At 34.0% G+C, this 14,832-nt stretch overlaps 1 protein-coding gene across 3 annotated transcripts in view; it reads left to right on the top strand.

Annotated features, from left to right (window-relative positions):
* IMMP2L (inner mitochondrial membrane peptidase subunit 2) overlaps positions 1 to 14,832 on the top strand; it is a 472,646-nt gene that overhangs the window by 221,762 nt on the left and 236,052 nt on the right. The window lies entirely within an intron of this gene.

Below are 14,832 nucleotides of genomic sequence, written 5' to 3'. Positions count from 1 at the left end.
TTGACTTTTTCTGGATGGCTAGAATTTTGAGCACAATTTAAAGTGATAACATTATAGCAAATTAAAATGTTGATTTATTCTGAAAGCTATAAGTACAAACAGGTATTTTTGTCTGGTAGAGACATTTTATCATTTTGTTGCTCAACATCTTTGGAAGTAAAGTAGAATTGGTGTCCACCTAATTCTACTTCAGCTCTAGTCAGTGCATTCCAGCACTTTTGAGAGAAAAAAAAAAAAAAAAGGAAAAGAAAAAAGAGAAGAGGATAGAAATTTAATTGTTTTGTCCTTTGAGGGCCTTTTTTTTTTGGTCTTTCCTCAGGCTAAGACTATCTGTCTAATGGCTGTTTGGGGACCCATGTGGAAAAAATTAGACTTTTCAGACCATCCTAGGCCCAAAAGAAATGAGTGACACCAGCAATTACCGTGCCATCAGCCTGCTACAAGAGCTCGGCTCTTATCACACATAATCGGAAAGATCTCAAGTTCTAGCCTAAGCTCCATGTCTCTTTGGGTTATCACTGTTTCCTGGTTTCTGCAGTGTACTGTCATATGTATTAGATTTCACTTACCACTTCCAGCTTACCGAATTTAATTGCATGTTCTTCCTAATAACTATTTTTCCTTTGCATTTAAGCAACTTGAATAAATTCAATAATTCATATTTGTTGTTTGATGATGGATTCTGAATATACTCTTTTCCCTGTGTAATACTTTCTCTTGGAGCTTCTTTCTAAGTGAATGACTTCTTTTTCATAAAATATTGCTCATGAAATTTGTTGAATCCAAACCCGAATTTGCTTTGCAGCTAAACAACTTCAAATGGTAGACTCAGAATTCATTTTGCACAGCTTTTTATCTGAACACAGATTAATTCATACAAAATAATTTGAAAATTGAAACCAAGATGCAGATATTGTCTTAAATATCACTCATAATGTCTCAGTAACTTTTTTCTTTTTTTGTTGGGTTTTTTTTTGTTTTAATTTCCTGTGTTATAAATTCAAAAAAATATGATAAATACTTCTAGAATTACTTATAAACTCCTGAATTCTTACATGCAAGGAGCTTGAACAGAATGGTGCAGTGCACAGTGGCTTTTTTTCTGCTGAGAGGTGCTTTTTATGCCACTTAGAAAAGTGTATTAATTCCTAAGGGCCGAATTGTGTCTGGTTAGGCAAAGATTATAGAACAGTGTGGTGATGAGCTTCATTTTCTAAGATAACCACATGGACCTAGAGTGCCTCTGGAACTCAGACTTGTACAGAGTTACAAAAAAGCTTATCTTTCTAAGAAAACCACATTGACCTAGAATGCCTCTGGCTGTGGAAATGGTGAATTTTAGGTCAGGAATGTAAGGTTCTCAAATCTCATTTATGATATGAAAAGCAAAAGTCATCACAAGCCACTATTTTCCATATAAGCAATAACATTTCTGACTGCTCCTTCCTTTCTGCCTGCTGAGAGAGGTCTAATGACAATCAGGTTAGGTTTGCATCAATGTGTTTCTATTGTTAAAAATAAAAGCGAAATTTTATTAAACCAAACACATCACATTAAAGAAGTTACACTTTTAAGACTTAGATTGTGAAGTTTCATAGATAAGAATAGAGAAGAATTCTACAGATAAATCATCTGGAAGTTTCATTATACACTCCAAATTATTGCTCACTCACTTTGAAACGACACATCTATGGCCCTGACATTTAATCAGAGCAAGAATGGCATTTGTTGAATCTCATATTCAGTAAGTTATCAATTAAAACTAGTTTTCTTAAAGGCAGTAAAATGCAAAATGCTTGTTATTTTTATACGCATTTTTCTTTTATTACTTTATGTGCTTGTACTTTCCCTTGAAGTCGTATTTGTGGACTTTAAACAGAGAATGGCTTTAAAAAAAATATCTTTCACTCTCTCTTTCTTATATATTTCATACATTTATGTTATCATTTTATCTATCTATACCAATACAAGACAAGATACAATCAGAACTTTGTTTAAAAATAAAGAGAACAATTTCGAGACATATATATTTAAACTATTGAAAACCAGTATTGGTTTCTGTTGAAAATGTTCTCAGAGCAGGTATTAGGGTTATATAAGAACTGATGTGACTTATAGAGAGCTAGCACTGATTTTAATGTTTACATACCAATTCTACAACATGCAACCTCTGTGCTTTGAAGGCTTTGCCTATCAGTAACGAGTGTGCCTTAATGTAATAAAATCATTACAAATTCTCATTAATCAATGAAGGATTTGATACACTCAAATAATGACTCTGAATAGTCCTTGGTAGAAATTAAAGATTATCTGGTATTTTAACTCTAGTTTTACTTGTTTAGTAGAGATGTAGATTATGGGTCATTGGTGTTTACATCCTTGGTAATTGTTTTGCATCTCACTATAAAGAACTAGGCTGAATACATGCATAGCATATTAAAAATGCCATTAAGGAAATGATTGTTAATTAATGTTTTGTGACTCTATGGTATGCAAAACAAATTTTCCCTAATTAATTTACAATTGATTACTTTATATTGTGCCTAGAGGGAATGCAAAAAAACCTGTTTATATGTTCTCTCCTATTCTATTTCTGTAGTTTGAGTAAACTAGTTGTCAACATTTCTTTTATATATTCGTAAGGTAAATGATTTTAACTTATAACATTCTAGGCACTTATTTGTGTGTGTCTGCTGGACTAACATAGCATTACACCTGAGTTTATTGTCTGTAATAATTTTTTTAAGTATACGTGCTTCCAAGGGGAAGCATGTACTTTGAGCATGTGGACTGCCTAACATATATAGGTGTATGTGGTATATATGAAATTAATCTTTTACACTTAGCACAATTCACAGACATCTCATAAGTCTTCATTGGTGTTTGAGGTACTATTAGATTGAATTCTTCCCAAATCTGAAACACAGGATTAGCTTCTATTAATTTACCAATCCAAGAGATACCTGTGCTACTAGACCTGCTCAAATCTTCTAACCTGTTCAAGATTTCTAGAAGAGCTGTTATTTGTCTTGTCAATCTGATATAATAAGTTGCACTTTTAGCCAAATGCCATTCTTCCTAAGTTTTACAAAATCCACATCCCTGATAACTGCAGAAAAAGTGTATTAGGGCTTTTTTTTTTTTTTTTTCTGATGAGATGTTCCTCAGGTTTTGCATTCTTTCCTAAGGTACTTGGTGATACAGAAAAAAGTATCATAGACAACTAAAATAGGTAGAGCAGCATTTGCTGGTAAGACTTTATGTAAACAGCTAGCAGGAAGAATATTCAGATATACAAATACTTATTTATGTCAAAAGACTTTTAAATTTTTTATTATTCTGTTTGAAATACAAATTGAGAAATATTTTATTATCTGGACACAATCATGTATTTGGAAAGAAGGGGACAGGATTTAACCAAGTCTTTCCCTCTATTCTGTCCAACAACTTTTCCAGGTAGAAACCAGAAAAAAATTCACTGGAATGAGAAAAAAGCTGAAAATTCCTAGCTAGACCTATAAAGTATAAATTATGAGTCCTGGCTGACTGCTTGGAAAAAGGTCTGTCTCTTGGACCTGGGCTGTGCAGCTCAGGTGAACAGACAGGCCTCTTTCTAGGCTTCAAAAGCAAAAAAAGACTGATTTTTCCTTAAGACGTGTTTCTTAATGGCTAACTTCAGTTGTCTCCTTTTTTAGCATGCTGGTTGTTTTGTGCTACTATTGCAAGATATTTCTTCATAAATTGTATAGGGCCTAGACATGTAACAAAAGTTTACTTCATTTTAGGGAGGACGGGCAGAAAATTATTAATTGTGAAATGCTCTAATTCTTACTTTGAACTGAATTAACCTTTGACAAATTACAGGAACTGGAAATCTACCTTATGATTACACTTTGGAAGATGATACCTCCTACAACATTAAAGAAGCTTTGAAAGTTTTAATTGTTTAGTATAAAAGTCTACTAGAACTGTAATAAAAAGAATGCAGAAAACAACTATCAGGTTGGATGGAGTACACATTCTTCTCTGTACAACTTCTAATCTTTATGTTTCATTTACAAATAAAGCAATAAAGAAAATGAGATTGCAAAAAGATGCATGCAAAATATATACAACTACTCTTAGATACATCTTCTTAAACCTTTGAGAAAATGCGTGTGCATGTTGTGACACTGAATTCCTAATTCTCTGTGGTGCTGAGAGTTCCTGACAAAAGTGCACAATATTATTGTTTTATAGGCTGCTCTGTATTTCAGAAATAAACCAAGTAACATGTGGCAGTTGCTAGGGTAACCATTTTTTTTCATTTTGCAGAAAAAGTCCAAGAATAAAACACGTGTAAATTAGCAGTGTGGAAAGCCAGATAATGTACAGTCTCATATTCTCAATTTTTTCTTTATGATTTACTTCTATAGTATATATGATTTTCTTCTCTAGTATTTACGTAATAGTGAATTAGATTTGCTTCAGCTCTTACCTTGAATCTCCCATACATTTGTATTTTGCATGGCTCAGAAAGTAATTTAAGCATTCATCAACTAAGCTTAAACTGTTTTTGCTCCGTCAAACTACCTAGATTTACTGTCAATACGATACAGCTGTGGTTCCTGTAAGTGCAGATCATGTTCACTGGGTATGATTATCAGGTCATGTAAGCAGAAATTAAATTGAATTTTAAAAGTTATCCTTTGCACTTGAATATGACTTCCTGTAATTGGTCAAATTCCATTAAACATCTATCTTGAATATGTCTGAGTGAAAAGCCTGCAGGCATGTAGAAAGATGAGATTTCGTTGTTCACACAAGACTCTAATTTAGGACCAGAACAGGAGTTTTTATTAAAGCAAACTACTTTGTGCTTGTTTTGGAATATGTTTGGTTGTTTCAGAATGAGAAATGCATCCTTGTTTTGAGAGAAAATATTTTTATAAGGCATTATTTACATTTTGATTTGAATTGCATTCAAATATTTCATCCCAGTGAGCATCAACAAGCAAAAATTGTCAGGCAAATGTAAAAATCATCGCTAAGAAATAGTCTGTAAAACTATGTTGGTATTATTTTGGTATAAATGCCTGATATTTCCAAAATTTCTTTGTACTTCGTACTTTTGAGTTTAGAGTATACTTGTGCTGGAAAATTGTTTTGGAGATTTGATATAATACCAATGATTAGTAGCGGCAATGTAATTTATTTTTTTTAGAAACATTTTTCTTTAAAAATATTATCAAATTATAGCTTCTGCTCATGCTAAAGAATGAAAAAGCAAACTGCACAAGATGGTTTCTTATATGAGTAAAGTAGTTTAAAGACTTCTCAACCTTAAAACCTCTAAACTTAATACTAAGTAAATCTTATTGCAATGATTTCATGAATGTTCAGAACTGAACATGAAAGGGCTGTCTTATGTTATCCACTGATAACATTAGAGGAAATGATGGATTTTAGTCCTGCATCTTATTTCTGCCCTGATTTACGCTCCACAGCTTTAGTGAAGTTACATATAGTATTATAGCATGAATCTAGTTTGTTATTCTCTGCACATTGCTGTCTTTTTTATTTATTGGAGATAACTATGGGAAACTCAGCGGGAATAATAGCTCCAAACTGGCAAGATTTCTCAGCAGAATCACTTCTCATGAAACTCGTTGCAGGTTTATATCATGTAATGAGTGAAACAGTTTAAGTCCATTCACTACTTGAAGTGAAATACCACCCTAGGAAGTGAAAGACAAAGTTTAGAGCTTAATATGAAGTGGTTATTATGCTAATTCTAATTCATGGTTGCTAATGCTGTATTTTCAAGACTGTGTATAAAATTGTATTTTATTCAGCCTTGGATCAGTGGAATACACTGAATACCTGGCTGAGCAGAAATACACAGATTACAAATTAAGATAGGGAATTGTTCTCCTCATCTACTAGCAAATAGTCGTTTTCTGCTATCTGAATAAATATAGTGTGTTATTTTAAAAATTTTAAACAAGATAGGAGGGCATTTAAACCATTTTAACTGTCCTAATGGGATTTGATCAAATTGTGCTTCTCTTGGTAAGACCAAAGTGAATATTGCCCTGTGACTAAATGGAATTTTACTTCCTTTATAACTGATAGAAATCTATCAGAGTCTCTGTCTTTCCAAAATTTTGAACTCCATACCACTGGTTCAGAGCTTAAACTCAAAACATGTAGCAAGACAGATTGGACAGTGCCTTTCACCTCTGGTAACATCTGTATTGCTGTCATCTGATGCAGTTATACTAAGACATCCAGGCAGGATCTGATGAGACAACACAGACAGTAGTACTGTAGATCATCACCTAAGACAATGCTGTCAAGGCTTATTACCCTCTACTGAGTGTCTCATAGCATGGGACAATTGGAAGAGGCCTCAGAAAGTCTCTAATCCAAACTCCTGCTCAAAGCAAGGTCAACTGTTACATCAAACTTTGGAATTTCTTACTATGCCCTATGCAAGATTTATTAGTCTTATCTGTTGACAGTCTTGTTTTATATAGATCATAGTTGTTTCTGGTCCATGTAGATTCAATACTGTACTTGACATACCAAGAATAATTTATTTTTAAGCGATGCTAAAGCAAATTTATTTTTTATGGAATTGAACATTTTCCTCAGCCCTGAGTATTGATTATTCTTTATCACTTCTATAAAAATATCTACATTTCAATTAATGATACAATAGATGACTACCACAAAATTTACTCAGACTTTTAAAAAGTCTGGCTGAACTCTACGCGAGAGATTAAATATCAGTATAGCAGATTTACACAACTATTATATGCCTAATATCAAGTAGCTGTATTCAGCCTACAATCTTAATATATCTGTTATCGTCTTCCTGCCATATTTGTGTCAGGCATGTATAGTGTATTTGTATATAAACATTTTCTCAATTTGTCTTTTTTTTTTTTTTTTTTTCTACGTCTTTATACTGTTGTTAGGGCTGATATAATGGCATACCAATACAAGACATTGTCTGAAGAACTGATAAATACATTCACCTCAGGTAAATTGAAAGATTTTTTTGTTGCTTTCTGTGAAATTTTGGCAAGCCTCAGAGACTTTCAGATCAGTGTTGAAGAATAACATTTGAAACCCAGAAAGTTTATGGGTTTTCCAACCCTTAAAATGTGAAAGGTATTTCAGTTTGAAGCAGAAGGCAAGGACTTGTGTTGGCACAACTCAAAGTACCCCAAATCTAAGTATATGGATCTGTATACTTTAATAAACTGAGATGACCAAGAACCCTAAATGTACTTGAGCATTTGGACAATGTATTTCAACAATGAAATTCTTGCAATTCCATGTAATTTTACCTCTCTATTCGAGTTGTAGTTTATTGTTAGATGGTACCTAGAAGGTAATATTTAAATGCCTAAAAAATGCACCAGTACAGGCTGGGGGTCGACCTGCTGGAGAGCAGCTCCACAGAGAGAGACCTGGGAGACCTGATTGATAATAAACTAAACATGAGCCAGCAATGTGCCCTCATGGCCAAGAAGGCCAATGGCATTCTGGGATGCATCAAGAAGAGTGTGGCCAGCAAGTCGAAGGAGGTTCTTCTCCCTCTCTGCTCTTCCCTGGTGAGGCCTCATCTGGAGTCCTGTGTCCAGTTCTGGGCTCCTCAGCTCAAGAGGGACAGGGAAGTGCTGGAGAGAGTCCAGTGCAGGGCCACCAAGATGATCAGGGGAATGCAACATCTTTCATATGAGGAAAGACTGTGGGAACTGGGACTGTTTAGTCTAGAAAAGGGGAGACTGAGGGGAGATCTCATTAGCATTTACAAATATCTAAATGGTGGGTGTCAGGAGATTGGGGCATCCTTTTTTTCTATTGTATCTAGCAACAGGACAAGGGGGTAATGGGATGAAGCTGGAACACAAGAAGTTCCATTTAAATATAAGAAAAAACTATTTCACTGTGAGGGTGAGGGAGCAGTGGCACAGGCTGCCCAGGGAAGGTGTGGAGGCTCCTTCCTTGGAGGTCTTCAAGACCCACCTGGACATGTTCCTATACAACCTAATCCATGTTGACCTGCTTCTGCAGGGGAGTTTGACTAGGTGATCTCTGGAGGTCCGTTCCAACCCCTACCATTCTATGATTCTATGAAAAAAGACACCTGGATCTGAATTGCATTGAGAAGCCTCTGAAGGCAGGGGGATCACTGACAATCGTCAGGTTTAAAATGTAAACTTTATTAGAGGAAGTACTTTTATGCAAGTACTTAAATATAAACTGTAAAACTTCTCTGAGTTCCACTTAAGACAAATACATAGTTATAAGAGAAGGTGTTCTATTCTATTTGAATACATACTTGGCCAATGAAATCACATATTTTTAACTGGTAAACCCTGTCATAAAATCATAGGTCAATAATATAATCCTTTCTAGAGCAACTTCTAAATGTAGTTGTGAACAGGGTATAAATGTAATAGGTTATAAAAGTTAGAAGTTAGTCTGCTACTAATGACAGGAATAGGAATACATGTGATGTGCATGCTGTTTGGACAAAACCTTTTACTTTCTGTATTCATTTGTCAAGTAGCCGTGGAAATACAAAGAAAATTTAGGGGTTTTTTTAGGGGAGTGATTTTTGTGTTTTGCTTTTTTGTTTGTTTGTTTTTAAGTAAATTAATTATACCAACTCTTAAAAAGAAAATATACAATCTTATTACACTTACCCATAGGTGATAAAATGTAAATACTTATGTCTTTGATGTAAATATGCTTTCCACAGACTTGGGGAATATAAGTGGGAGGAAAAAGTTACAATGAGAACTATGTGTTTCAGTTTTGAAACATTTTAATGTCTATGAGTCAGGCACATATTAAATATTGAAGAAGTTTACTTCCCCTCATCAAGACTGATGATATGATCTTCATTGAGTATTACTGTTTTCTCACATGGGCAAACCAGGAAGCACGGTAGTTGCCAAATGTTTAGTATAATTCTTCTTAATTAAACTATTTGACCGAAATTTGAAAACTAGGTTGGTTTCCAGTGTTTCTCAGAATGTAGTGCTTGAAAAACTGCCTAACCAACATTTCTAGGCCTTATGGACTGTGATTTCAAGTTTCTTTTGTAACTGGATAAGTAGATTTCCTTTTATCAGAAGACTGTTTTTTCAAAAAGTTTTGGATCTCCATCTAGATGTTTTCAATAAAGATTCTGTACCTTAACATGTAGAATAACTAAGATCATTCTAAATAAGAACAGAAGTTTTCAAGGAGTTATTTTTGTCCTTTGCGATGAGAGTGGAAATGAAGCAATGAATTTTGTATTTCTAGGTAGAAAAATTATTAAAACACCTAAAAGCAAAGAGAAAAAGCATTTACAAATTTCTTCTGCATCTATTGACATTGATGAGAATTTTGCCATTCACATCAAAGGTAAAATTATACTCAAAGACAGCAATTCTAAGGGCCATCTGAGAAAAGTTTCTGGATTGTTCTATCCAATATGGAAATGTCAATGGTAACAGTTTAATTTGTTTGATTTTAGGTGATAGTTCTCTTATAATTACTTTTACACAGAACTCTGTTATTGGGAAAGTGGAAACAAACACCGTTAGCAAAAGTAAAAAAGGAATAAAAGCTAACAATTTCAGTTGAGTCTCCCACAATGATTTTGATCATTGAATTTGTCAGAAATCACAAGCAATACACAATATCACCAGTTTTAGAGATACAAGAGAGGGCAATTAAAGTTTTACTACCATTAGCTAATGATCCAAAATTATAGATATTGTGTGCTTTGTGGTTAACCATATTTTCTTTGATTTGTATCTTAAAGTTGTTAAAAATATACCTTCTGTACTTTTCAAAATTATTACCAATAACAGAATATGTGCTATAAAATGAAGGTGTACCTGTTACAGAATGAAAACTGATATTTGGTTTTTATTATGCTTTAAAGGCATGAAAGCATCTCTACCAGTGTGAATGCAAATGCATTTGCTTTCCTGACTGCTACTGAAATAGAGAGGTGGTGAGGATATGGTACAAGCATACCAGGAGAGTTTCTGAACCATGGGTTGATAAAAAGTTTAGATATGAAAATGTACTGTTTTACAGATAACTCCACTAAAATACAGAGAAAAGTTCATCTATTCAAATTACTCTATGCACTAATATCTAAGGATATTGTTTCCTATCTGAGTGAGTATAGGGTTTGTATGATATACGTCCAAACATGGGAATTTTTCTTGGGGAAGTGAAAAGTGACAGACTACTGCTGTGCAGTTCCACAGATTAACTGGGCTGTTTTTTCTGCCCAAGAAAGATAGAGTTCAGCAGCTCAGCAGCTGCTTTTGGAGGGCAGAGTACTTTTCCTTGTGTTTTTGGAGTTTGGAGTCTAACCCTAGAGTAATATGCTGAACATCCCCTATATTTCTTTATTTCACAGTAAAAATGAAATGACTGAAGATGTGTTTTTCTGACAAAACGTTGATGTTTGAATAATCAGTATCAAAGCAACATTCAGAATGTTACCTGAATTTGCTATTCAGACAAACATTTGTAGCTTTACAGATTATTATATTTGCAATTACCTCATTTTGTCTTCTCCCACCTCATAAGGATACCACTGTAAACTAGTATAATAGTCATTAATCATTCTGTTTCTCTGAAGTGTATAATGGTCATTAATCATTCCATTTCTCTCAAGTGCTGTAGAGTTCTAGCCTTGTATTTGGGCTTACCAGCAAGTAACTGGCCAAACAAATTAAAGTGAAATAAATAGTGAAATTACTGTAATCTGGGAGCATTGTGAAATAGCTACTGTACAGTCTCAGCTGTCTTTGAAAGTTAACATGATGCATCTTGTATAAGAAGAAATAGTTATTCAAAAAGGTATAATACACTGAATATGTCTAGGACAAACTTTAAGTGCTATGTTTAGAGAATAACCTGAGTAACTGTTTTGTCATAAACTGGTATTAAATGAGAGTTATGCAGATAATGTCCCTCAGGCTACGGTGGTAATGAAGCACCACCTGACTAATTTTGTTTTTCATACCAACAGGCTTTTTAAATTTGTTTAGAATTTGCTAAGAGAAAACATTTTACTTTTTAAATTCAGTGTACTGTTTCTGAAGCATACTTTTTCAGTGGCAAGGAAGGAAGAATTTTTAAAGCACTGCCTGATTTCTATATGAACAGTTTTATATCATGCAGTGAGTTTGTTGTTACACAGGGCAGAGATTTTTCTGGAAGGCTCAGCCCCACGTGAGCCTTGGACAAAGCAGACTTTCCTACCTCTCTGCTCCTTCTGTGGACTGCAGCATGGATCCAACTGGTGTGGGGAACTCAGCAGGTAATTTTACACTTCTGTAGACACACTGTGAATTACCTCACTCTTAAGTGTTATCTGCAAAAAATTGCTGGTGCTTGACATGACCTCTAGAGAAAACTGCTTTCTAGAGGGGAGAAGAATTTCATGGACTTGAGAGAACCTGGCAAAAGGAATGAGCTTGGGGTGAGGAAATGAATATCTCTAGTCCTTCGATTTACAGCTACCATGACACTTGCTTAAAATTATTGAAAAAAGTCTCTGTTTCTGCATAAAAATTATTCCTGTCAAGATGAACAATTTTATTGGGGCTTTGGGTACAGAATAAATCGCGTAAATATGATATAAATAGCGACATGTATCTATCTCTTTTCAGCAGATATGCCACTATTGTAAAGCAGAAATGGGAGACATCTGTGTTTATCCTTATTCAGGAGACACCATTCTATGATTCTATGATTTGCGCTTATTTAAGAGCCTCTCAAGTCAGACTTTTTGGTTAGGCACCATGATGATAAAGTTAACCAACCTTGTCAGCTGTGGTTTCTTCTAACCACTCAAGACCATGCTAGAAGAGCTCTAGTAATGTCTGACCATCATAATGCCATTGTAAAGACTATTAAGAGAGCCATCTTATCTCATCCAGGATGATGGCTACTTATGGTGACTTTTAAAATGCCTCAGTGCACAACTTTTCTCTTTGTGGTATGTTCTATTAATTAATGTTTATTATGATGCATTATTTGTTCAACAGGTAATTTATGAAATCGTATGATCCTTAGACAGAGAATTTTTTAAAAAAAATTGTATTTTTTTCTTTTCTTTTTTTTTTTTTTTCTTTGTACTAGTAGCTGGATGTCCAGGGAATTTTTGGTACAGCTAAACTTAAGATTTTTACTTTTTTGTAGAACAAATATTTTAGAGACTTTGAAGTATTTCATGGCACAGTGGTTGTTATTTGCACAACAAGAACCCTCTAGTAAAATAATCTTGGATATTACTAATAATCAGTAGATATTTTTAAAAAATATTCCCTGTAGCATTTTATTTAGCAGTGTTTACCTCTAAATACAGATGCTTATGCAGGAAAGAGAACTGCTAAATTATTTCTTTTGTGCCAATGTTGTCAAAAAGCATTTCCCAGTTTTACTGAGATAGTGGGAGTCGAGAGTAGAAAAGAGGCAAAAATTATTTTCTGCTCTAATTCAGAGGTCAGTAGAGTTAAGCTACCATTAAATTTGGGGCAGATATTTTAATGAATTCCATAAATACAGTAGCTAAATAGAAATAACGTGAATACAGAGATCTTATTTCCTTTGAATTAGAGCGTTACTGCTTATCACTGAACAGTTACAGTGAATAGGAAAGCTGAGAGAGTGAGTTTTATTGAGTGAAACCTTTTGTGAAGAATAAACATTTTTAAATGAAGGATAATTGCTTCAAGGATATGCTGTATGAATTTATGTTTATGAAGTTAAACTATCCCTTCATTTTAATGTTTTTGCATTTGTTTTTGCTTTGCAGAAAAACATTAAGCATGTTTGGGAATGTTAGGGGTCAGAGCATATCTGTAGCTTGTTCTTCCAAGCAGTTTGTAAATTAAAGCTAAAAAATATTCAAATAGAAGTAAATGAGCATGATAAAGATAATCCTGTTTATCAGTTGATATTTCCTTTGGGTCATATGACAAGAACACGTCTTTAAATATTTGGAGAAGAAAATGTGTGACTTTTTTAAAAACCTTTTTTGTTGTTTGTTTTGTTTTATTATGGTCTATTTTTTATAGCACTTTTTCCAGATATAAAGAATAGGAAATCCTTTGGGGATAGGGTAATTAAATAAAACAAAGTTGTGAAAGTAGCTTGTGTTGCACCCCCACACAAAAAACACCCCTTTCTTGCCAGGTGGCACACTGAGCTACTCCACAAAGAACCCAAAGTGGAATAATCTTATTGACATTCATATTGGATATTTCTCAGGTGCAGATGAGTATAGCTCCTTGTGTCATACTGATAAAACTTCATGAGCTCAAGTCAGCTGATGATATACATTTATTGTAGAAACATTGATGACATCATTCATAGATTTTGTGTATAACACTGAAGGTCGCACTGTTTGTTTAAATAAAGTTTTTGACATCAAGTATAGTAAGGAAGGTTTTTTATGAACAACATCATTTCACAATAATGGCATTTAGCATTTTGTGGATTGGTCAGTTGAATAAGGAAAAGGCACAATAATTTGTTTTTACAGTTACATTACAGTTGTAATGAGAAGTATTGATTTTCCTCTTAATACTAATGTGTTTAATGACCTTTCTAATGACATCTGTCACTACTGTTTCTTCTCAAATTCTACTGGCATTTTCCCTTCAGTAAAGTAAAGAATTTTAATTGCTTGTTGTATTGCTACAATGAGTATTCATATATTTTTCAAAGTAGTATGAGGACTTGAAGACTTATTCTTAAAACAAACAAACAAATTAGAAGCTGTCCAATTTTCAGTCTTCAAAAAAAAGCTCCTTGAGCCTTTTTGTGGGAAATTCGATTTTCAAGGTCAGTTTTTGCTAGTGATTATTAAGTGGATTTTGGACTTTAAAGTGGAAGGGTTTACTTAGTTTCTGACAATGTCTCTCTCAAGAGGGTTTTTTTTTTTTTTATTTCAGCTTTTAATGGTACTGTCCAAAGGAGGGATATATGAATTAACTAAAACTTTGATGCACCATAACTCACTAAAAATGTCTACCTGTAGATCAAAAAAATTGTTTCTCTGTGGTGACTTTTCTTTGAGAAGTAAGAAGAGTTTGTTTTGAAAAGCCCTATTTTCTACTGCTTATCATATTCCAATTCTTTATATGCTCTAAAATTTAGTGATTAAACACCAGCCATTCAAAGTCAGAGTGGCTGTCACCAACAGCAAAGCTTTTGGTTTGTTTGTAGAATCATTATTAAGATAATAAAGATTAGGTGGAGAGTCAAAGAAAGTGGCTCCAGCACTGCTAAATGGTTTGCTTTCACTTGCAAACGATTTTGTCCTCTAGCCTCAAGGGACAAGTGATCACAAGTGATTTTCAGGACAAGAGTATTTTCACAAGCTGCTCATTCTTGATCAATTAACAAAGATTATACATCATATTTTTGATCTTTGTTACAGGTAGCAACATTGTCTAGTTGATCTGGTCTAGTTCTAGTGCAAAAGAGAAATACTCACCTACTTCTGGGTTCTCCAAACAGAAGTGCTGTGATGTCAAGCTCAGATCTACCACCCTGAAAGGCGGTACTTCAGAGTTGCCATAACAACATCAGCCAGTCATTGTCTGACACTACAACATTATTGCAGGAGCTTTGAGGGAGTATTAACCAAAATACAGTCACCATATATTTTGACTGCTTTGCTGGTAAAGAATGTCTATGCTGTGTACTCAGATGATGCATCTACAGCATATTTTGTCTGTACATGTATGACTGGAATGACCACATATTTTTCTGAAACTCTTAGGCATATCTATATAATATTTGAAG

This window comes from Colius striatus, chromosome 1 (assembly GCF_028858725.1).
Source record: "Colius striatus isolate bColStr4 chromosome 1, bColStr4.1.hap1, whole genome shotgun sequence".
Lineage (NCBI taxonomy): Eukaryota > Metazoa > Chordata > Aves > Coliiformes > Coliidae > Colius > Colius striatus.
This window is presented reverse-complemented; position numbering and strand designations above follow the sequence as displayed.